At 34.0% G+C, this 25,142-nt stretch overlaps 1 long non-coding RNA gene across 1 annotated transcript in view; it reads right to left on the bottom strand.

Moving 5' to 3' along the window:
* The window catches only part of LOC148125456 (uncharacterized), a 63,350-nt gene extending 46,957 nt beyond the window's left edge, over positions 1–16,393 (bottom strand). The window contains exon 1 of the long non-coding RNA XR_015744213.1: positions 16,316–16,393. This is a non-coding gene — a long non-coding RNA (uncharacterized LOC148125456). The remainder of the gene's footprint in view (positions 1–16,315) is intronic.
* Positions 16,394–25,142: the final 8,749 nt, after the last annotated feature.

Genomic DNA, 25,142 nt, shown 5'->3' on the forward strand with positions numbered 1-25,142 from the left:
GGCAGTGGAACCTTGCAGACACAATGTAGACAGAAACCTAAAGAATACATTAAAACATTGGCTTGGAAAGAAAATACACCTGAAATATGTAGTAAAGAATTGAAATACCTGATTGTAAATGTATTAACAGCAGCTAGGATTGTATTTGCTAAAAACTGGAAAAATGAGAAAATACCATCACAGGAGGAAATCATTAAGAAAATATTGGAATGTGCTGAAATGATAGATTGACATTTGAAATCAGACAACAAGATGATAAACAATTTTATAAAATTTGGAATCTATTCTATCAATGGTTAGACAATAAAACATGGTAATGAAATATGTAGATTCTTAGAAAATAATAAATATATAAAGATATATTCTTTAAAGATGTATTCTTTTCTTATTATATCTACAAAATGATTGTAGGATAGATTTGAGATGATAATATGAACTGTTATAAAACAAATTAAGTAAAGTATGATTATTTCATGAAACATGAATGAATAAAACTATAGTCAAATGATTGATTAACAATGATATTAATGTATTTAATACTTGATTGAAAATATGAGAATATATAGAATGTAATTGTAATTGAAGACTACGAAATGGAAGCACAAAACAATTTGTAAACCAATCGGCACACTGTATGTATATATATGGAAGATGGCTTGATGTTTTTATATTTTGTTTGTCTATGTTTGTCTTAAAAACCAATAAAAATTTTAAAAAAACAAAGTAAAGCTTATGGAATTGTGTGTATAGGAAAAAATGTTGTGGGAGAGAGGATTTTAACTGCAATACTACAAACAATACTTATTTAAAAATTATTTTGATTGTTCCCAGGTGTAAAATTTCATGAGAGATCTTGATTCTAAAACCTTTGTCTGAGCCTCATTATTTAAATGAAAACTGCATTGATAAGAGAGTATAACTAGAACTGCTTTAAGATTTAAATATTTACCAATAGCATATTGGTGTTGGGCAAGAAGCAGTTCCAAGATTTAAAGAGCTTTGAATTAACTAATTAATTCATAACTGAAAGGATACTTTTCATTATAGGCTATTTAAATATGTATACAGAGAAATGCATTTACTTATTCCACCAGTTTAATTCCAAATCTTTCTGTGTTCAGCAGCAATTTCTGGAGAGGTAGACTACTTATTTTTACATTAATATTGGTAAATTCTTCATAAATTGTTTTACCACATTTCCAATCATGTACAAGCATGGAAAATGATGTGGTACTTTGTCATACATATTTGTTTGCATCTTCTGCCATCCTAACAACTGATTTTGATAAAGAAATAGTTTCCAAATTGTGCTGCATCAAGACAACACTACCTATACATGTTACTGAATTTGTGTTTACACTTCATGTATACCTAGGCACCCAGATATTGCAAGGCAACCTTTGAAGATACTTAAAGAAAAAAATAAAATATAACAAACCTCACCTGTTGTTTCTGGTTAGTTAATTGAATCATAATTTCTACTGAACATGTGGGCTGTTTATTTCCTGTTAGAAATAATTATACAAGGAAAACTACTAAAGTGCTATCAGCAGGAAGCTAACAATTGTATATTGATAAGAGTTTGTAAAGCACTGTATTTTTTGCCAGACGGAGTAACAGATGGGTTTATAATGTATACAAAAACTATCTGTATGGTTTCTCTTCTTCACTGGCAACCACAAAACATGTAAGACTCCATGGCAATTGGGTTATTGCTTTCTGATTACTAAACATTTGCCTTGATGATCTACACTTTAAATTCCTTAGCCAAAAATTTGGCATCAAATTATCTTCTCCAAAATCTTAGTCTTTAGAAAGTATACACTGCAGGAAAACTACTACTTGTGCCAGTTGGTCTTTTCATAGCAATTAGATAGTCCTTCAGATATTAGAATTATTACTATTGATATTTAATTTTGAACTAAATCATGCCTTCGAGACAATTAATTATTGCAATAGGATGTCTTTTTTAACCAACATTAGTTTACATTAATAAAAATATTGTTTTTGTGAGCATGTTCTGGGCAAAACACACTGGGATATGACATCTATGAATTGTATTTCAAAATAATAATAATTTGTATGCCATATAATTTCAAAGAAATATAAATTAAATCATATTTGACTTTTGTTCAGATATTTCCATTATTTAGTCCAGTTCACACTCAATTCATAGAGTAAAATTGTCAGCATACCAAAGGCTAAAATAGTTTCCAGCCAGAAACATTTTATACCTCCCTGGTATACAGGATGTCAGGAAATACTGATAGAAGTTTCCCCAAGTTTTAAGATTCTAAGTTTTCTTAGAAAAAAGATTTAAAAAATAGCATAAAGCACAGCAACATTGAATCATCTATAACTGGAAAATATGAAATCAAACCAAATCTCTAATCAAAGTGTATCAAGAAATAACACTTTTTAAAATTACAAATTCATATCACTAGGTTGTATGGAACAGTACAAATCCGATCTGTCATGGCATCTTTGTAGTGTAATAACATTCTTTTCAATTAGGCATTTCTTTTTATCACATTTTTTTTAAACATCTGGAAAAATATTTTTAAACATCTGAAAGAAATTATTTTATTTCTCTTTATTTAGAATGTTTTATTTTGTTTTTGCCATTTTTCAAAATGCAAACTATTGTCTAAATATGCTAAAATGCAATTAAATAAAACAAAATCATTAAATATGCAATAGAAACAATAAAAATAAAAGAAACCAAACACACTAAAACTAAAAAAAGAGAAAATCTATTTACTTATTATGTTCTTGAGAAATTCTTACGTAGCTGATATAAAAGCCACAACTGTGCAGCTCACAATAGTTACTTAAAAACCAAACAAAAAAGATCAAAGCGTAAATAAATAAATAATAAAACAGAAACAAAAAAATGGAGCCACAATAATCTGTGTTGTTGCTGCCGTTAGTCATTATATAACAACAGGTTTAAAGTCATAATTATGATTTTCAGCCACACTTTCCATTTATTTGCCATCAGGGTTCTGACTGATGCCTAATGTAAGCAGGAGCCTCAAGCAAAGTTTCAGGAAAAATCCAGTTGTTTATTAGCAGCAACATGTTGGCACAGACATAGTAAAGCAGCTCTGACCCCATTCAGTTTCTGCCTTGCCTCTAACCCTGTTTCCCCCTCCCCCCAAGGTGTGTCATTAGTCACATTCCCCAATGAAGCAATTTTGTGGGTTGTAGAAGCCACTTCCTCCAGCTGTTGCGGGTCTCCATGGAGATGGCCTTGACTTCAGGCAGCTAGGATATGTTTTGTTTTGACTGAGATGTGGATTACTCGATGCAGCTGCAAGGCACCATTTCCCATTCCTCTGCCTTACTGATTTCTGTGGGAGATGGCCTTGACTTTGGCCAGCTAGGATATCTGTTGTTTTGATTGAGGTGTAAATTCCTCGATGCAGCTGTGAGGCTTGATTCCCATCCCGCTGCCTATGGCAACTTGGGACCAGATTAGGGAAGATTCTCAAGTTGACATTTTTAGTGTAAAATTTTACAATTAAATATTTCTGTATCTTATTATTAAAACCAAATTTACATTCTCACACTTTATAATTTTTTTTTTCACGATGTTAAGCAAAATTCTTATTGAATAACTCACCTTTCCTTACGTAGGCTTATATGGCATTCAGTTATTCTTGGGAGTGTTTCATTGACATATATCCTATTAAATAATTTTTTTAGTTTCTAGCTGAACAGCATCCCTGGAATTATTTATGTATTAGGTATTAATAATATTAAAATTATTATTAAAATTATTTTAGTTATTTAAGTTATATAAATTTCTTTTTAATATTTGAAAGAAAAGCTGGTTAGTCAAACGTCATGACTTCTTAGAAACATGACTATCTGTCTTCCTTCCTTCCTTCCTTCCTTCCTTCCTTCCTTCCTTCCTTCCTTCCTTCCTTCCTTCCTTCCTTCCTTCCTCAAAAGAGAATATAACATAAACTTCATAGAATATCTTTTAGGCAATCTTCTACATATAGTGGATTGAACTCTCCTTGATGGGATTCAAGATGAATGCAATATCCCTAAAGGAATAACTAAAAAATGTGAATTATCCAGTCAGCCATAAAAGAATGAAGAAATTGTCACTTTGGAGACTGAACTGTGCAGTTTTTGACCTTGAACACAAAAAAGAACAGAATTCTCTGTAAGTAAAAAAATAATAATTTCAGAACTTTGTAATAATATTTATTTAGAACTGCTGAAAAATTAGTTAACATCAAACTAGAATTGAAAAATACTTTCCGGCGCCTGATATAATGTCCTTCTCTAAATAGGCATTAACTACCTTACAGGCACAGCCAATATGTTCCAACATCATGGTAACCACAGGAAATATCAAGTAGTACCTGATCACATCCCAGAATAAATTATGTCATGTCACCTTTGTTAGCTTTTTAGAAATTTTATGATTGCTGATATTGTTTTCCACAAGAAATATAACTTTTTGCTGATAAAAATACGGCCTAACAGCCCAGTTTCTGCAACTCTGCTCTACTAAATTTACAGGATATGGCTTCTTAAAATGGAATCTCCTATTACCATTATCCCAAGGGAAAAATTGTCAACCTCTGTCCCTAACTGTTCCCTGCCACTTGTCTCTATCACATGCCATTAGATCTTATTGCAAATAATGCAGTCCACTTGGTTGGATGCAATCCTTACTCAATATTTCATTCATTTTTCATCCTATCATATTTCTTATTTAGATTTGCAAATTGCCATTTTCTGTTTGCTTCTTTAACTACTGCCATTTAATTCACTCCTTCTGAGCTCACGTCACCACACAAACCTTCTGTTTAGGGATTATCCCATTGACCCATTTACTTTTGCTATGTCTGTACAGCTTGTCATTTCTTTCCAATGATAAAAAACTGAGCCATCTTCAAGGAACCCAGCTGAAACTATGTCACAATTGTAGACCAATGAAAAACAAATGGCCAAGAAAATGTACCAATAAACTAACACAATAAAATAATGTAACTTTCACAAAAAGCAAAATAACTCTAACAATCTCTAACTCTGGAAAAGCATGTTGTTCAGGTACCATCTTAAAGCCTTATTTTAATGTTTATTATTTTTGTATCCCATCAGAATCTAGAAATAAGTTTTTAAAACTTCCTGTACTATACAGGCATTGCTTATTTGCTTTTTTTATGTAGACTTGAAGTCCAATGGATTTCAAATAACTTCAAAAGTCTTTTTTATGTCCAGCTACCTGCAATGGCACAAACATTTTAAAAATAATTATTCTATAAGATAATGAAGGATTGTATTTTCTAATTCATTCTTATATCTGCAATATGATTTCTTTGCACTTCTCAGAGATCAGCAAATATAATTTTTTTATGTCAATAAAACAAAATTGTAAGATAAGAATAAATCTGACAAATAAATAAATTGTTCTTCAGAAATTGTTCTTTGCATTGTCATGCAAAGTTATTAATTGCTGAAATCAACTAAAGATGCAATATTACACTTTGGATGGGAATAGTGCAGAAAATATGACTGGAGATTAAATAATGTAATAGTGATTTGTCTCCTCATCCCCCTCTGGTTATTATCATCCCAAACATTCATCATTATAAACCGGTTCATTTTTATTTTATTACATTGATTCCCTGTACCACCCAAGATAGTTTGTACACCTTTAGAATTCATAAAACATTGATCGTTCTAAATTATTCAATGCTATAGTGTAGGGCCATTATGTCATTTAACACTTTAGACAAATCAATACAACTTTAAAAAGCCATCCTATTTGGAAGGTATTACAAATGTGTTTTGCTTGAATCATTTGTTTTCTCCAACTTAATCATGTTGCATAACTTGACTATTTCAATATATGCCCATGTATATGTGTAAGTTTATATGAATATTGTCATAAATAATTATTGATTATTTGATGTATTTGATGTATTTGAAAGCACCTATAGAATATAGGTGTTCTATTGATTTTGTTCTTAGTATACCACTTTTTCTTCAATTTTATTCTGCATTCAGGGTTGGAAGAGGACTGTCTTCACCACTAGGCCACCACCTTGCTCACAAGTAGACAAAGCACGTGATGTAAAAAGCTCACTCAAGAGAATATATTAGGCAGGTCAACAGCATAAAAGTGGCAGGTGAAACCAGGATGATCAAAGTCCTGTTCCTTTTTACATGTGTGCAGTTTCACACTAAAATGGAGTAGCTCTTTGATTTCCTGATTATTTCAGTTATTTTTATGCTGTTAAATTCCTCTTCCTCCATCTCTTGGGTAGCCCCTGGAGCTGAATTCGGCATCTGCAAGTGAAATTAAAAGATGCTGCCAGCTTAAACTTTCCAAGACTGAACTACAACACTAGGGATATGATTAATGGCTTATACAAATCTTTCTAATGCTTCTACAAAAACATTGCTTCCATATTAAATTTTCACTTTTTATATTTGACCTCACTCTTTATATTTAATAGATAATAACTTGGCAGCCAATTAAGAAGCGATGTAATTTAAATATATATAGGTTATTATTTTAGAAATAACCTAGCTCTTGTTGAAGTATGAGAAACCCATCACCCATGTTTAAGAATACTTAACATGAAATATGCTGGTACCCTGTTTTTGAGAGGAAACTAAGTGTTACATTTTTAGCTTAGTGTGTTAGATTTGGTGAAAGAGATTTTGAACAAATATAGTGCTTCCTTTCAGTTTATTTTTTTTTCTTAGCGCCAGTTGTTTTTTTTTCTATAATCTCTGCTGTTCTTAAATCTTTACTGAAATATTTAAAACAAAAGAAAAATACATGGGAAGGTTTTTGTGGGAAGGATATAACATTTGCAAGCATCTTCTACAAACTTCTCTGAAATATCAGCTAATATTTTTCAATACTATCACGCCCTTTCTCACCAATGCAGTCTGCCCTAATAATTATCTGCTACACCAAATTGAGCATGAATGATCTTTGAAAGTGCTTATTATTAATTAACTATTAATAACACTCTCAAAGAACTCTCTTATAATATTGCCAGATAGCCTTATGTCAAATGATCTTATTAACCATACAACAAGTGATACATTTATTAATTTTGCAAAAGAAATCTGGCTCTGTATTGTTATGTTTTTTATTTTAAAATATTATATTCTTTTCTTAAGTTATATTTTTTGCATTCTTTTCTTTCTCTAATAAAATATTTTCAATCTTTTCTTAATATGTCTGCATCTGTGTGTAGAACATCTTTTTCTGGGATCTTCCTAAAGCAATTTATTTTGTCTGTAACGGCACAATATCGTTTACTTTGCTAATAATTTCTTGAATATTTTGGATCATATTTTTGTCCTTTTTAATCAAATTGCCATGTAATATTTAGAGTTTACTTTGACAGGAGCCTATCAATATAGTAATTCATTTATTTGTCCAATTGATATTATCATCCATCACAACAAGATACTCTGGACAGCAATCAGAATTAAAATAGAATAAAAACAAAAACATTATTAAATACAGGACCTGAGAAACCACAACTCATATCACTAAAATAATCAAGAAGAATCCCAGGTCCATGCACAGAAACAGATTGTTTTTAAAGGCCATCATCGTCTCCAGAGAAAATATGATCCATAAGGTACTGTAAGGTACACAGAAAAAGCACATCTTCTACTCCTGCCAATTAGCATCCTTTGGCTGACAGGAATTAAAAGCAGGCCCATCCTGCCTGACTATATCTTGTAGATAGAAAGAACTGACGAGAGAGACAAAGCCATGCTTTCAAATGGAAAGAATGAAGGTTATTGAGAGCAGCATAAATCACAGGGAAAGAAAGAGGGGAAAAAGTTAGAATCCAGCAAGGGGTTGAAATAAATCAGCATTCAACTGCTGATAGAATTCTTTATTGGCCAAGTGTTATTAGACACACAGGGAATTTGTTTCCAGTGCATAAGCTCTCAATGTACATACAACAATAGTGATAGATCATGATCATAGTCATGGTAAAATATATATTCATTGTAAAAAAAACCCTTTTTTTTTTTACAATGATCAACTCTTAATAACAAATACAAAATAAAACAATAAATGAAAGTTAAAAGCCCAGGCATTCTTAAGAAAATGACACTGCTGATAGAAAGGTGGATATGCTCAGTGATTTTCTGACTGCATCTAGAGCAAACTGGAATCTTCAAGACTCCCTTTTCCAAATGGTTCCACAGCTATCTAAAATTCATCCTGAGTGCTCCCATTCAGCCCTGGCAACAAGCTACTAGTCGGCAGGAAAGGGGAAAATTTCTACCATTCAGCAGCCATAGGAGATGGAGGTCATATCTGAAAGTTTTTGGTTCTGGGTCCAAATTACTCAAGATTTTACTGTTCGGATTAAAGAAAATTATTGTTTCCCAATACCCTGTATCTCTGATACACCAACTTTTTATAAAAATAAGTATGATTGCATTTATATTAAAATCATCATATATAATTTCCATAGAAATATAAATGTTTCAAGAAAGAAATATAACTGCATTGGAGCATTATATGGTCCCTATAATTCAGATATGAATCTAAGTTTTAGATACAGATAATTCAATTCTTTAATTTTCCTGGAAAGTCATTGAGAAAAGAATGCCAAAAAGAAGGGAGAAAATGTTTTGAAAGTTCATCAGATTGCAAATAAAGGCACTGGACAGAAAGGATAATGTGCAGGTTTTCTTCTGCCATATTTCTATGAATTAATGAATGAATTAATAAATGAATGAAGATAGAAATAATAAAATAATTCTGAAACTCTGACAATGATGCTTGTGAGAAAATATATTCAAACACTGAAATAGAATTTAGCAAAATTATATTTGCTCTTTGCTAATAAGTGTAATATCCAATGGTCCTTGTTTACAGAAATGTAAATAGGCATTTTTCATGGACAAGATTGTAAATATAATACATATTGGTATAGCCAACAAGCTTACTATTTATGAGACTCCTGAACATGCTGAAATCAAATGTGAAGCTGCATAAATTGCTACTTTTTGCTCAGAATAGCTGAATAAATGTTTTGCTGTTTCAGCCATGAACTTTTGTTGTAGATAATATGTTATGCAGCAGAACAAAGATGAGATGCCAAAACAAAAAAAAGAAAAGCATTCATATTGGATTCAGGGGTCAAGAAAAACAGATCTAGTTTGAGCGCAAAACAAATAACAAAGGATTTTTGGTTCTATGTCTCTACAAGTTTTTGGCATGAAATTTTGTAGAGTAATCTTAGTTTAGCTTCACTATCTAAAACCATGTATTTATGTGGCCTGACATCAGAATCAAACTTTTTGAAGGCAACAATATACTCTGTTGCAGGATGGATCAGCAGAAAGTATTTGACAGTGCATTTTAATTGTTACAATAAAACACACTACTTAAAAGATGTAGGATATTGGTCTTCAAATTTTACTTTCTGCTAAGTAGACCCTAGCAACCAGCTAGAATTCGGTTTTCAGAATTAGCAACCAGCTAATTCAGTTTTCTCACAGCATGACTGTTGAATTCAAGTTCTGAATGAAAATTCACAGAATTAAAAAAAGAAAAGAAAATGTATGTGTGCATAATGAAATGTATGTCGCATAATGAAATTATATATGTTATATATTATATATATTATATATATTATATATATATATATATATATATATATATATATATATATATATATATATATATATATATGTTTTCTGAGGTTCTGCGGGTATTTGTATGTGGATCTTTGGTTGTTCGGGTTTTCTCCCGCGTAAGATTCAAGTATCTAGGCAACGTTTCGATGAAGTCTCATTCATCATCTTCAGGCTTCTGTCTCCGGCTCTGTGCTTCTCAGAGTAATGTGAGATTGCACCTGCTTCCTCCTTTTAACTGCCAGTGGGGTGGGACTTGATTGGGTGGGGGCTTGGCTGTGTTCTGATTGGGTGGGGTGTGTTCTCATTGGTAGGGGTTTGGCTGTGTTCTGATTGGTTGGGGGTTAGCCGTGTTCTGATTGGTTGGAGCGTGTTCTGTTCAGGTGGGGGCTTGGTTGTGCTCAGGTTAGTCTTAGTTGCTGGGGATTTGAGCTGGTGAGTTGTGATCTTGCTGTTTGGCTTCTAGTTCGTGGTCCTGCTGCATCTTCATAGTGGGTGTCGGTTTGCTTCATGTATGGCTCAGAGGGTTTGAAGTGGGTAGTGATGCAGCTGTAGTGCAGCTTCTGGTCCATGGTCGTGTCTCATTTTCTGAATGGGTGAGAGTCTGTTTTCTATATGGAAGTGTGGTGGTGGCATCTTGTGTGGCTCTCATGGGTGTGGGTCTGGTGTCCTTCTTCATGTTAGGTACTCGTCTGTTCATGAGGCGGGTTTCCAAATGGCTGGAAGGCGGGAGGTGTCATCTCGTTTGTTCATGCTGTGTGGGCGTTTTTCTATCTCTATGGCTTCTCTGATTATTCTGCTGTTGAAGTGTTCGGTTTTGGCGATAGTTCTGGTATTTTTAAAATCAATTTCATGTCCTGTGGCTTTGAGGTGTTGGACCAGGGAAGAGGTCGTTTCTTCTTTTTGATTGAGTTCTTATGTTCTTCAATGCGTGCACTTATTCTTCTGTTAGTTTGTCCAATGTATGTGGTAGGGCAGGCAGTGCAGGGATTTCGTATACTCCTTGGTTTTCTAATTCGATTTTGTCTTTGGGGTTTCTTAGGATGGTGGATATTTTTCTGTTTGTGCAGAATGCTGTTTTGATGTTGTGTTTTTGGAGGATCTTGCTAATTTTGTCTGTAGTGCCTTTTATATATGGGAGGAGGGCTTTGCCGTTTTCTTGTTCTCTGTCTTGGATTTTGGTTGGGGTTTCTTTTTGGATTAGGTGGGTAATCTTCTTTCTTTGGAATCCATTGGCTGTAAGTACGTTGGTGAGAGTGTGTAGTTCGGTTTTTGGTGTTGTTCATCGGCTAAGCATTTTGTTCTGAAGATGAGTGTCTTGGCTACGGAATTGATCTGTGCTGGGTGGTGGTGTGAGAGTGCATGTAGATAGCGGTTAGTATGTGTTTTCTTCTGGTAGATGGTGTGTCCTAGGGAGCCATTGGATCTTTTGTATACCAAGACATCTAGGAAGGGAAGTTGATTGTTGGCTTCTGTTTCCATGGTGAATTGTATTTTGGGGTGTAGGCTGTTGAGGTATGTGAGGAAGTTGTTCAGTTTTTCTTTCCCGTGTGGCCAGATTATGAAGGTGTCATCTACGTATCTGAGCCAGAGTTTGGGTTTGTGGTCGTATTTTTCTAGAGCTTGTGTTTCAAAGTGTTCCATGTAGAGGTTTGCGATGACAGGTGAGAGGGGTGATCCCATGGGTGCTCCTTCTATTTGTTTGTATTTTTGTCCATTGTAGGTGAAGTATGTATTGGATAGGCAGTGGTTGGTTAGATCTAGGATGTGCTTGGGGGGGTTGTATTTGTTTTGGATGGCTGTCAAGGCTTCTTTTATTGGCACTTGGGTGAAGAGGGATATGACATCGAAGCTTACTAGTAGGTCGCTAGGTTGTAAGTTTTGTTTCTTTATGATCTCGATGAACTGGAATGAGTTTCTTACGTCCCTTCTTTCTGCATTGCAGCTCGCACTTTTGCCTGCGACGCTGCCTTGCATCAAGCCAGCATTCCTGTGCTTGATTCTCAGTCAGAGACTCTGATACGCCGTCCTCCTTTTCCTGATTAGCCTCAGGTCTTCCCTCCCAGTTATCTGCCAACACCTGAGGCACAGTCAGGGAGGAAGGCATTGCCGAAGAGGAAGGTCCTGGGAAGGAAGGCATTTCCAAAACCTCCCCTTCCCCATTGTCCAAGTCTTCATCCTCTAATAAAGCAGGCTCAAACCTCAGAGCCACAACATATATATATATATATATATATATATATATATATATATATATATATATGTGTGTGTGTGTGTGTGTGTGTGTGTGTGTGTGTGTGTGTGTGTGTGTGTGTATGTGTATGTGTATGTGTATATGTATATGTATATGTATATGTATATGTATATATGTATGCAGGTTCTTTTGTTGTGGTAGCCTGCGTCCTGCGTTGTGAGCAATAAAACACACAAGGTCATCACACAACCCATTACCCAAGCAATGTTACAACACAGGAGGAAAAGAGATCAAAACACAAATGACCCAGGAGATTACAGCAGAAGATCCAGGATATCCCCACAACAAAACTCACAAGACCATTACACAGCCCATTATACCAACATCAACTCCATCAACCAATCAAACGGCAGCAGAGCAGCCAACCAGACCAGCACAACAGCCCCCCCCCCCACCAGTATTTATAGAGAGAAGGCAGCTCCGATCACACACTACTTACACTGGCACGAATATATATATGGATCTTTGGTTATTCAGGTTTTTTCCCACATAAGATTGGCAGTATCTAGGCAACGTTTCGATGAAGTCTCATTCATCATCTTCAGGCTTGTGTCTTCGGCTCTGTGCTTCTCACTCTGAATTTGGGGCAGCCTATTGCTGTGCCAGAATGGTTTGGTCTTCATCCTGATTGATTGGGAATCTTGGTCTGTGTTTATTGGTCTTGGAGTTTGCTGTGTTCTGCTTGATTGGTGTTTCTAATATCTTCTGTCTGTTTTGTGGCTCTTTTTGTATCTTGATTGGCTGGCAACATTGTGTTCCTTTATTGGAGGCCGTTTGTGCAGCTTGGCTCCCGGTAAATGGATGGCTATGATTTGTTAGGCAGCTAGGTTTCATCTGGGTGCCTGGTTGGGGTGTGTTTGAGCTGGAGGTATCAGTGGGGGAATCTGTTTGTGCCCAGGTGTTTGCCTGGCTAGTGGTGTGGAGATTTTTTTTTGTTTGTGAGTGCAATAGAAGAGATGATTCCACCAGACTGTCAATCATTTAGAAGCCTGCACTCACAAACAAAAAAATCTCCACACCACTAGCTAATTTTTATTTGAGTAAAAGAAGTTCATTTAATTAGAATATAAAGAATTTAAGTATATTGTATAAATATAATTGTATTGAAATAACATATGACATGACTGCAACAATGCTGTGATGGTGCTATCATAACTTTGAACGGTGACTGAACAAATGTTCACAACTAGATGGGATGTATCTGGCTAGATTTGTTAAACATTGAACTAGCTTCATGTTAATATTTTTCTTACAAGATAGTACATATTTTTAGTTTCTACAGATGATAATTATTTTTCTTCTAATTTTACTATCACTGCTGTACTTTTGGTTCTACTTTATCATATCTTTTCTTTGTTATATCAATATAGAAAAAAGAAAGTAGTCCTCAGGTTACAATAGGTCACTTAACAATGTTCAATGTTCAATGTTACAATGACACCTCTAAAGTACTTACAACACCCTTCCCAATTTAGACTGTTGCAACATTCCTGTGGCCATTTGAACTTACAAGCAACTGCAAGATGTTGCAGCATGCCTACCATCTAGCCCCTACCCCCTTCATTCTGCCTTGTCAGGGCTTCACAGTATTGGACCTGCTTTGGGAGTCCACAGGGTTCCACATACTCCATTCCTCCCCAGCCAGCTCCCCTCACCAATTGCTCACCTTCCTTTCTAAATTCTCAAGAGGTTTGAAGTATGGAAGGGAAGGAGGCCCCTCCATTGCGAAGTCATGTGGCAGAGTTCCAGAAGTGGCTGACTTTTTCTGAGACAGGTTCCATTACATTCATAACTCAAGGATTACCTATACACAAAAATATCAATTTTCACTAGTATATTTTATTTTAAAGCATCAGATATTAAATGTATGCAAGAATGTTATATAATCTATTTGAAATACACACTAGAGACACAAAGTTTTTTCTCATTGAAAATATTCCTTGAAATTAGAAGATAAGCTGGATCTAATTTTAATAGCTATTTTGTTTTTTTCCATTTCACTTTGGATTATTTCCATTATAAAACTAGTTGAAATTTGCTCTTAATAAAAAGGCTATGAACATGTTGCATTCTCGGAATGGTCATAGATTACATTTTAAATAAGATATTGGATAATGGAGAGTTAATTTAAATTATAATAACTTTGCTGCTTTGAAAATATTTTCATTAACATTATTTTGTTAAAAGACTTAAGGTTGTAAATGTTAAATTACATTGCTTTTTAAACCAACTACTTTTTAATTCCATATATTATCTAATTAATGTATTTAACTGAATGCATTATGTACCTGAATCTAAGTCACTGTGATATATGAAAGCAAATAATCCAATCACAGCTAATGTGACTTAGTGTGCAGATAGCTAACCTACAGAAATCTACAATACTCTATGAATAACCATATGAACAGAGTTGGACAGAAGTAAAGACTGGAGTCATATAAAGAAGAAATTCTGAAAACACTGAGTTAAGGCTAAATTCTAGACTCAGATGTATTAGGTTAGAATACTATTTAATTTTCTGTTGAAGGTCAGATTTTCTTGGCACTGATCTGTAAGATTGTTATTAAGATTACTATTAAGATTGTTATTATCATTATTAAACACTGAGTTAAGGCTAAATTCTAGACTCAGATGTATTAGGTTAGAATACTATTTAATTTTCTGTTGAAGGTCAGATTTTCTTGGCACTGATCTGTAAGATTGTTATTAATAATAAGAATGTTATTAGTAAACAGCAGGGAAGAAAACAGCACCACACTTTTTTCTCCATTTTACATCTCGTTTTCTCTTTCTGACTATCTTTCTTTCTATGTCACTTTTTCTGTTTATCCACATGCAAATGAGTCAGATTGATTTTGTAGAAGCCTTAAATGATTGTTTGCAGTATTTTTTTAAAAAAATGAATAATAATTCCAGGTTACAGGTAAACTTTCAACAAAATGACTCACATCGTGTGAAATTTATTGTACAGTTGCCAAAGAGAAGTAATCTTGGTCATGATTACAAAGTATTCTTTGGAGCAAGGGTTAGTGTTATGTCCTGAGGACTCATGGAGTTCTCACTCAGGTCCACTCACTTGTGTGGGCGTTATTCCCCCATTCCCATTGGTCAGTTCTCCCCAGCAGCCAGCTATAAAAGCAGGCTGCGGGGTCCAACTGGCTGCTGATTGCTGCGAGCCAGTTCCAGGCTTGGCAAGCACGGTCAGCCCTTTATTTGTAAATAAAGTACTGTTGCACTCATGCTCTGGTTCAGCCTCTCATTGCTCAAACTTAACAGTTAGAATATTTAATTCAATGATAGTTGTGTTCCAAATGATTTGCAGCATGCTAGTAAAAATACACTTCTTTATCAGTTTGCTGCAATAACATTAATTTTTCCCCTTTATTATTAGGAATATTACTATATATTATGAATATAATTACTATTAATTACTATGTCCGCAAAATAGATACAAAAATATTGCTTCAAGATTTTAGCTCAGATCATCTAGTACACACACACATTTCTACAACAACAAAAAATGTTACTACAGTAATTACAATAAATCTGTAAAGTAGTCACTTTTCCCCCAAGGACTGCATTCAGGAGTAGTAGTAGAAGTCATACAGTGTATACTTTTAAATCTAAAGAATGTTTCTGTTTCCAAGTGTCAAAAGGAAATACCTTTGTATTTATTTCTATTGCTTTAAATAATTCAAACCACAGAACTATTTTATATAAATAAAACAAAAACTGTCAGAATGCACTGAAACTTTAATGCAATGCTATGGTAGGCAAAGCCCATGGTATCTTGTTTACTCTTCTCTGCCAGAATTTATATAGATAGATAGATAGATAGATAGATAGATAGATAGAGGTATTCAGCTTTGTTTGGGTATTTTCCCACGTCATTATAGTTGTGCTTTTAAAATTGTAGTGACATTTCAGCAGAATCTCTTTTCAGCAAAAGCCCCCAATAGACGAAACACAATGTTGCCAGCCAATCAAGACAAAAAAACTCTACAAAACAGACAGAAGATATTAGAAAGACCAATCAAGCAGAACACCGCAAACTCCAAGACCAATAAACACAGACCAAGACTCCCAACCTATCAGGATAAAGAAAAAAACCATCCTAGCAAAGCACGAGGCTAAATTTAAAAACAGAATTTAAATTTAAAAACAGAATTTAAATTTAAAAACAGAATTTAAATTTAAAACAGAAACGGCTGTGAAGCTTGACACACAGACGAACCCAATACACAAGCCTAATGATGGCAGATGAGATTCTGCCAAACGCCACTACAACTTTAAAAGCACAACTATAATGACATGGGAAAATACTTGAACAAAGCTGAATAGCATACATACGTACATATATACATACATACATACTTACATACATACGTATCAAGACCTGCATACCTGTACCCGTGAGGTTCTCGCGGGTATTTGTATGTGGATCTTTGGTTGTTCGGGTTTTCTCCCACGTAAGATTCGAAGTATCTAGGCAACGTTTCGATGAAGTCTCATTCATCATCTTCAGGCTTCTGTCTTCAGCTCTGTGCTTCTCTGAGTGATGTGAGATTGCAGCTGCTTCTTCCTTTTAACTGCTAGTGGGGTGTGACTTGATTGGGTGGGGGCTTGGCTGTGTTCTGATTGGGTGGGGTGTGTTCTCATTGGTAGGGGGTTTGGCTGTGTTCTGATTGGTTGGGGGTTGGTCGTGTTCTGATTGGCTGGAGGCGTGTTCTGTTCAGGTGGGGGCTTGGTTGTGCTCAGGTTAGTCTTAGTTGCTGGGGATTTGAGTTGGTGAGCTGTGATCTTGCTGTTTGGCTTCGAGTTCGTGGTCGTGCTGCATCTTCATAGTGGGTGTCGGTTTGCTTCATGTATGGCTCGGAGGGGTTTGAAGTGGGTAGTGATGCAGCTGCAGTGTGGCTTCTGGTCCATGGTCGTGTCTCATCTTCTGAGTGGGTGTGAGTCTGTTTTCTACATGGAAGTGTGGTGGTGGCATCTTGTGTGGCTCTCATGGGTGTGGGTCTGGTGTCATTCTTCATGTTAGGTACTCGTCTGTTCATGAGGGCGGGTTTCCAAATGGCTGGAAGGCGGGAGGTGTCATCTCGTTTGTTCATGCTGTGTGGGCGTTTTTCTATCTCTATGGCTTCTCTGATTATTCTGCTGTTGAAGTGTTCGGTTTTGGCGATAGTGGCGATGATTCTGCCACCCCTTTAATACAAAATCCTTGTAATTACCTATCCTGAAAAAAATAAACATGTGTAATTCATTTCCATGAATCAAGAACAAACAAATAGAAAAAGGCAAACAATACATATAAACTGAAATTTTGGATGTATTTTTGCCTTTTACTTTTTTTATTTTACAAATACTTTTAGACAATTTGTGACAATGTTTAAAATATTGTATTCAATTATGGGGGGAAAAAAACCTTCAATAGCCTTATGTTCTGACACTTTAAGTAATAATTTAAACCTTGAAATATTAATCCTAACCTTGAAATATTTCTATCTTCTTAGGAAGACATAAAGAAAATGTATTTCTATGAATGAGTAATCCAAAGCAATGAGGAGAACAAATCATTACTGTAAAAGGACTCGCTTTCACCTTCTTTCTTTCTGTAAGCTACTGTAAAATCTGCAGTTGTATGAAAACTGATTAAAGATCTCTCTAATTTGACAGCAGGCATCAGTCAAACTGAATCTAACACTACTACTTCTCCACAAGAAGTTTACAACCACCAAAGTATTGTAACTTATTTATTCTTTGGCCTGTGCTAACTTTTCAAATCTGTTTCAAAAATATGACTTCACAAAGGTGTTAGTGTATAGTACAGAAAAAAATCAGAACCTTTTCTTCTTTGAATTAGCCTGAACTTTATTAGGGAATGTATTTGAGCAGTACATAGCTTAAACAAATAACAGAACAAAATTAAAGCATACTATCTAGTGGGCATATGCTCCATGTAAACACAATATCTATAAATAAATTTGTCTTGTGTAAATTAATTGCAAATATAATATTCCAATATTTGGGATAGAACGATTACTTCCTAAAGCACTGTATTACTTATTTCTGTCTATTTAATTATTTTTAAATTTATATGCCACCCACCTCAATCTGCAAAGTGACTCTGAATGGCTTATAATTAAAACCCATGACATTTATTATCTAAACTGTTCCTTTAAATACCAAGTGTGTTACAAGAACCTAACTGAAATATCAGGTCATTACGCAAGCTAAGGACAAAAATATTTATAAAATACATGGAAACTGAATACATATATTTACTTGCCTGTCCAGAAGCAAATATTTAATATTATTTTTGCAAACTTCTTAATTAACAGCCATATCTTAATCAGAATAAAGCTGGAAGGGACCTTGAAGATCTTCTAGTCCAACCCCCTTCTCAAGCAGGAGACGCTATACCACAATCTGTACCACAAAGCTATATATTACAAAGCAATAAATCATAACATTATGAATCAAATAGCAAATGGGCCTACTTAATATCTTGCAAACCAAAATGCAGAAAGTCTGCTTCCTAATCCTACAATTTCTATATTTTATGCAATGAGGTTATGAAGCATTTAATGGGATAACAGAGAGCTTTCCAGCACTTGCCATTAATTAATTAATTCAAATGGCTGAAATTTACCTGAGCAAATTTCATAAAATCCTTTCAGAGCTGATCATAAGCATATTTAAAAATGCACTTTTGAATGGAAAATGAATTGGATGTACTGACTATGCAATAAACAGGGAATTAGTATCTTTCAACAAAATCATTTGCTAGGAACTGTTTTGTTTGGTTTTTAGTTTCAGTACAGATTTCTTTGAAAACTATTTAGTTGCAAATTTATGACATGACATCTAATATAAAAAGTCATCCTGAGGAAAGGAGTAATGTGGAAACATTTCTAAGATATAAATTTAGATAATGCTTTGTGTCTTCTTCTCTGACAATGAAAGATTGATTAAACTAGAGTTGCTATATTTGGGTTGCTATAGTCTGAAAAACTACTAAATGTCAGTAAAGAATGAGACAGTTCTCTCTCCAGTTGTTCTATCATTCTATTTGGTGATGGTGAGAGACAACCTGTTGAGCTGGATTCAGTGGCCTTTTCACATCTATGATTCAGAATAATAAGGCTGAATAAAATTTGCAATGTGATTGCCATTGACTTAACACAAGGCTCTTGCTTTACACTAGCTTTCATAATATAGGCTTGTAAGATATATACCAAAATGCTAATTTCTTATAAGGGGATAAAATATTGCAAACAAATTGCAAACAAATAGCATTTAGTAATTTCATGTAATATGATATTAACATTTAAAAAATGATGAAAAGCAGCACAATTGACTCATGAGATTTCCCAAAATGATAACTTGTAATTGTTAGAAACTCTTTTGATGGTTTCAGCAGAACTTCTAGTGCATCAACAGATTCCAATTGATTGGGTCTGGCTGAACTATTTATCATATATTTCTTTATTTTTACAACCATTTCCTCAGTGGCTATTAATGACTTATTTTACAAGAAAGAAAGATCAAGACCTCGAAATTACATCATAAAAGACTGGTCTTAAATTTGTCACATATTTGGTAACATCTCTGTAGGATAGCAACTCTCCTAATCTTAGAAAAATATTTTGAGAGACCTTTTTGACATATTTTAGATTCCTATTTGTTCATTTTTATAGTTTGTCTTTTCAGCCCAAATCTTCAATCATAGTATCAATTTACATGGAATAATTCATTATCATTGCACCATTAACAGCCATATATCTATCTCTATTTCTATCTCTATCTCTAGCTATATCTATATATCTCCCTATCCTGATCCCCCCCCCTCTCTCTCTATCTATCTATCGATCTATCGCTGTTAATGGTGCAATGATAATGAACTATTCCATATCTATCTCTCTATCTCTCTTATCTATCTATCTGGGATAGATAGATAGATAGATAGATAGATAGATAGATAGATAGATAGATAGATATAAAAATTCAGAAGAAATTTCCCTTTATTTCTATAGGAAATATTTATTTCAATAGGAAATATGCAAGTAGAGGATATATATATATATATATATGGATCTTTGGTTGTTCGGGTTTTCTCCCGCGTAAGATTCGAAGTATCTAGGCAACGTTTCGATGAAGTCTCATTCATCATCTTCAGGCTTTTGTCTTCGGCTCTTGCTTCTCAGAGTGATCTCTCTCTGAGAGGCAAGATCCCTCACTCTGAGAAGCAAGAGCCGAAGACAAAAGCCTGAAGATGATGAATGAGACTTCATCGAAGCGTTGCCTAGATACTTGAATCTTACGCGGAGAAACCCAACAACCAAAGATCCACATACAAATACCATGAGAACCTCAATATATATATATATATATATATATATATATATATATATATATATATATATATATATATATATATACTATTTTATTTTATTTAAAAAAAAACTTTTCTCTATTCTTTTCTACATACAGTATGTTTAATTGTCTTTCAATTATTCATACCAACTTCAGATTAAAATATAATTTCCTTGAAATATTATCTGATGTTATCTTAAAAGTTTACAGTTTTTCTTTCTTTTTTCATACATAGAAATAAACACACAAATATACAAAGATGTTTATCATATACAGTAAGTAATATTTTTACTAGGGAAATGCACTGCCATCCAAGTAAAAACAAGAGTTATTTTATTAAAGGACATCTTGCCTTTGTAAGCATTCTGTAGTAAAACAAAAGATAACATTGCTCCCAAAGAAGGTTGGAAGCAGCGAAAGAAAGTGAAAAGGGAAAGTTTTTTTTCCCTTCTCTCTCCTTCCTTACATTGACAACTAAGAGATTGGAATAAGAAATCGGAAAAATCCACTTTGGCATCAATAGGCAATTAAGCTGAAAATACAACTAAATGCCAAAGGGACAATAAAGATTTCTGGACATTAAAAACTGTTTCTTTTATAAGCAGGAAGGGAGAGGAAAAGAATAAGGGCAGGATCTGGAGGGAGGAGACTGCCTGGACTTCAAAAGAATCTAAAGTAAAGATACATTTTAACTGAGATTTTGCAACTAAATAGTAACCCCAGGAAGAGAAAGTGAAAAAAAAGGAAAGTGTAAAAAGAAACAGCTTTTGTGTATTGGGACTGCTTGGTGACTTTTGGATTTTTGGTTATTATATTTGAATGACTAAAACCAATTGGCATCACTTCCGGATGAATTGAAAATGGAACTTAAAAAATACAAAGAAGATGCACAAGAAGGGAAGGGCTCTTTTGGCTTCGTTTTTCAATTTTTAGAAATGGAGATCTGCAACTATGAGAAACAACAAGAAAAGACTGTAAAACAAGAAGACTGGGACAAAGAAGAAGCCACCTTTAATAAACAAATAACTCTATGTGGGGAAGAAAGGGGAAAGTGGGGAAAGAGAATGGAGAATTTAAGACTTAAAAAAAGAGCCAAAGAAGAAAAAAACAATTTGAAAAGTGGATATAATGTTTGAAAGCAACAGAAAAGGGAATACAGAAGAGGGAAATGGAGGTGGAGAGACAGGGGGGTAAAAAGGGAAGAGAGAAGAAGAGAGGGAAGAAGGAAAGGAAGAGAAGTTACAAAGGCTTGGAGCAAGATGTAAAGAAACAGGACCTATTTAGAGATAATGGGTGAAAAGCTAACTGAAAAAGGCATTCTGTGAAGGTACATAAGATTGTATTGTTATATTTGTAATAGAAATAATTTTAGAAAATTGGAAACAACATATGATTAAAAAGAGGGATAAAGTAGTTGGTGTGGTTTGGGGAAATATTTGTGAATAAAATAAATGAAATAAAATAAATGAGAAAATTGAATTAGGAAGGAACGGGAACATTTTAATTAGTCAATGTTTTATAAAATATAAGTGAAGGTGGGGGGAAATTAACTACGGAAAGTTTATAATTGTTCCCATAGAAGTATGATATTTATTTGAAGAGCAATGTGCAAAATGTTAAGATTTAAATGAATATTAATATTGATGATAGAATTGAATTGGAATGGATTGTTGTTTTAATTATATTATACATTTATATATATTTTTCTTTGTTTAATAATACAGTGTGTAGTTTTAGAATGTGCCAAACAGAATCCGAACGGAAGTTATATATTATATTAAGTGTTACAATTTTAGGGGAAAGATATAAAGGCGTCATACTCCGATCAGTGATTACAGGAGAAATTTTGTTTAATGAGAAAAGATAGTAGACAGTTGAAACAGGACAGACAAAGAATATAAATACAATGATTTGAATTGAGATGAAATAAATAAAATAAAATTAAGAAAGTTTAAAGAGGGGAGAAACTATGTAGAAAATGTAGAATAGTAATAAGATATGGAATGGAATATATAAATGAGCATGAACTTGAATTTGTGTCTTTACGAAGAGATGTAACCCGGGATAATGCTGCTTTCAAAAAAGATGTTTTACTTGTATTTCTTTTCTTTTTGTGAAAATTCAAATAAAACTTACAAAAAAAAAGCATTCCGTAGTAATAATGCATTAATTAACATGTCAGCCTTAGACCATCAGAAAAGTAACAAGAAAGAGAGAGACAAAGAAGAGAGAGAGAGAGAGAAAGAGATAAGGCATCTTTGTGGGCCGAGCCTCAGAGAATTTACTTGAAAAGAATAAGACATCAGATCTATTGATTTCATGTTCTGGACACTGCATTTTTTGCGGTATATAAGGATCCAGCATGGTGACGAGCTCATAACTGAACTGAAACACTAATCTTCAAATTTACTAGTAGAGTGGATTGAATATATAAAGCCTTAGTTATGTACAGACTTGTTTTCCAAACCGCATAAGTAACTGAATAATAATAATAAAATATGTATATAAACTTTTCCCCCAAGCTCACATCACCATGACATTGCCACAATAACTTGTCTTTAAAAAAAAAAAAGCCATATAGATGTAGTGTAAACCCACATTTTAAAAGAGAAAATTATAAATATAAACTGAAAATTCAATTTAAATATGTTAGCACTAGGGCTGCAATAAATTATTAAATATTTTTTCTAGTCCTCCATGATTGCTTTAATAGATCTAGTCTGTCTATAAGTAAGTTACATGTCACAAAAATATTATTTTGATAGATTTGTGTAATACATGTTAAAACGTGGAGTATCATAGAATAAAATAAAATTGAAATACACTTGAGTTTAACAATTTTAAAATCTTGATTTTAAAAGTACCTCTTTTTTAAAGAAGATATAATATACAACTTTCTAATACGCCTGAATTTTACAGAAAAGTCAAGTCTAGTTAGGCCTGCCATGTTGTACATTATTAAATGTTTATGACATTTGGAGAGACTTTTTGACATTTAAGATTTACTTATCATTAAGATACTGCTAAGGATTAAATATTTCTTTATTGGCAACTGGACTATACTTATGACCATTTTTGTGTCCCAAGGTCACTTTTACCAATCTAACAAGCATGGGGCATCCAGATTCACTTAACAATCGTGTTACTAACGTAACAAACTCAGTGATTCATTTAACAACTGAAATTTTGGGTTCAGTTGTAATCATAAGTCAAGGATTACCTGTTCTTTATTTTTTTTCAGATGTGAAGCTGAAGTGATTTTCCTGTTCAAGCAGACTTATAGATATCATGTTTCTGGAGTTGCATAAAATATGTTAACAGTACATTAACACAGTGATACAAATTTTAACTGAAGAAAATTCATTGTCATAGGATGAGTCTTTGACTTTAGATTATAAAACTGGTTAGGCAGATGGATTTGGACATTTCTTTTCCTTTGAAAGATTCTCCTCCCTCCAAAAAGTTATTTGTCATGTTTCCACATACAGTACATAGAAAACCGAGCAACCTTTTCCTTGTCCTTTCCCATGGTACCTAAAAGGAATTGATTTCAGAGGCAGAGGCACTATATTAATTTTATATATAAGACAAACGATTTTGAATTGGTCAGAGATATGTTTGGTCACTACTGAAAAATGCTATACCAAATGGAACTTGAATAAATCTAGCAAATCTATTGGTATGCTTTGAATGGGCCATTTAAGTTCTGAATAAAGGTAAAGGTTCCCCTCTCACATATGTGCTAATTGTTTCCAGCTCTAGGGGGTGGTGCTCATCTTTGTTACAAATCCAAAGAGCCCGTGCTGTCCAAAGACGTCTCCATGGTCATGTGGCCAGCATGACTAAATGCCGAAGGTGCATGGAAAGCTGTTATCTTCCCACCAAAGGGGTCCCTATTTTTCTACTTGTATTTTTACATGCTTTCAAACTGCTAGATTGGCAGAAGCTGGGACAAGTAAAGGGAGCTCACTCCATTATGCAGTGCTGGTGATTCGAACCGCCGAACTGCAGACCTTTCTGATTGACAAACTCAGTGTCTTAGCCTTATAAGGGACCCTATAAGTTCTGATATCTCCATTTATTTGAGTAAATTGCCTTTCATTACTTAAAAACCTTACAAGAAACTCCTTGTTCTATAGCCTAGTAGATTCTGTAGGTTTCTGCTTCAATGAGCATTAGGAGTCTAGCAAGTGATCACTGCATTTATAGTTAAAATGGATGTTTTTTTAATTCCAGTTTGGCACTACCTATTGTACACAAACTGGTTGGTTCTAACAAAAGGCAAGTGAGTCGTTCATTGCAAACAAAGCAAAACAAAAATCCTTGGAAAGTTGATTAATTCTATATATTTCCCTTTCATCTGCCATACTCCTAAACTATCAATGAACTGGTTTTCTGCTTCTTACTTTGAAAGCTCTTGCATAGCATGTTCAAAACTATTATCTTTAACAGCAGTGACTGGGAACAAAAAGGAGTACTTTTCACCGAGTCCGAATACCTTAGCAAAAGGAAGTTATCAGTCACAAAGCTACTTGAGAAGTATAATGTGAAGCATTTTGGAAATCCTGAAAATTAGATTTCCAAAGACTCATTGGACTGGGAACATCTTGTTGATTAAGTTCTGAGGATAAAGCTTTTGCGGCTATTGGAGGATAAATTTCTGGGAAAATAAATGAGATACATAATAGCTTCAAGCCTTTCCCTAATGGTATCTAGTCATGGCACTAATATATTCCTTTTCTACTGTGTTCTCATGATATTATTTTGATCTTGTCTGTCTACAAATAAGACAATGTTAAATGATACTTACTGTAGCTGGACTGATATAAAAGCAGTCCTTCTTCACCTCACTCTGAAA

Source organism: Pseudonaja textilis, chromosome 6, assembly GCF_049901715.1.
Source record: "Pseudonaja textilis isolate UNSWEBS1 chromosome 6, rPseTex1.2, whole genome shotgun sequence".
NCBI lineage: Eukaryota > Metazoa > Chordata > Lepidosauria > Squamata > Elapidae > Pseudonaja > Pseudonaja textilis.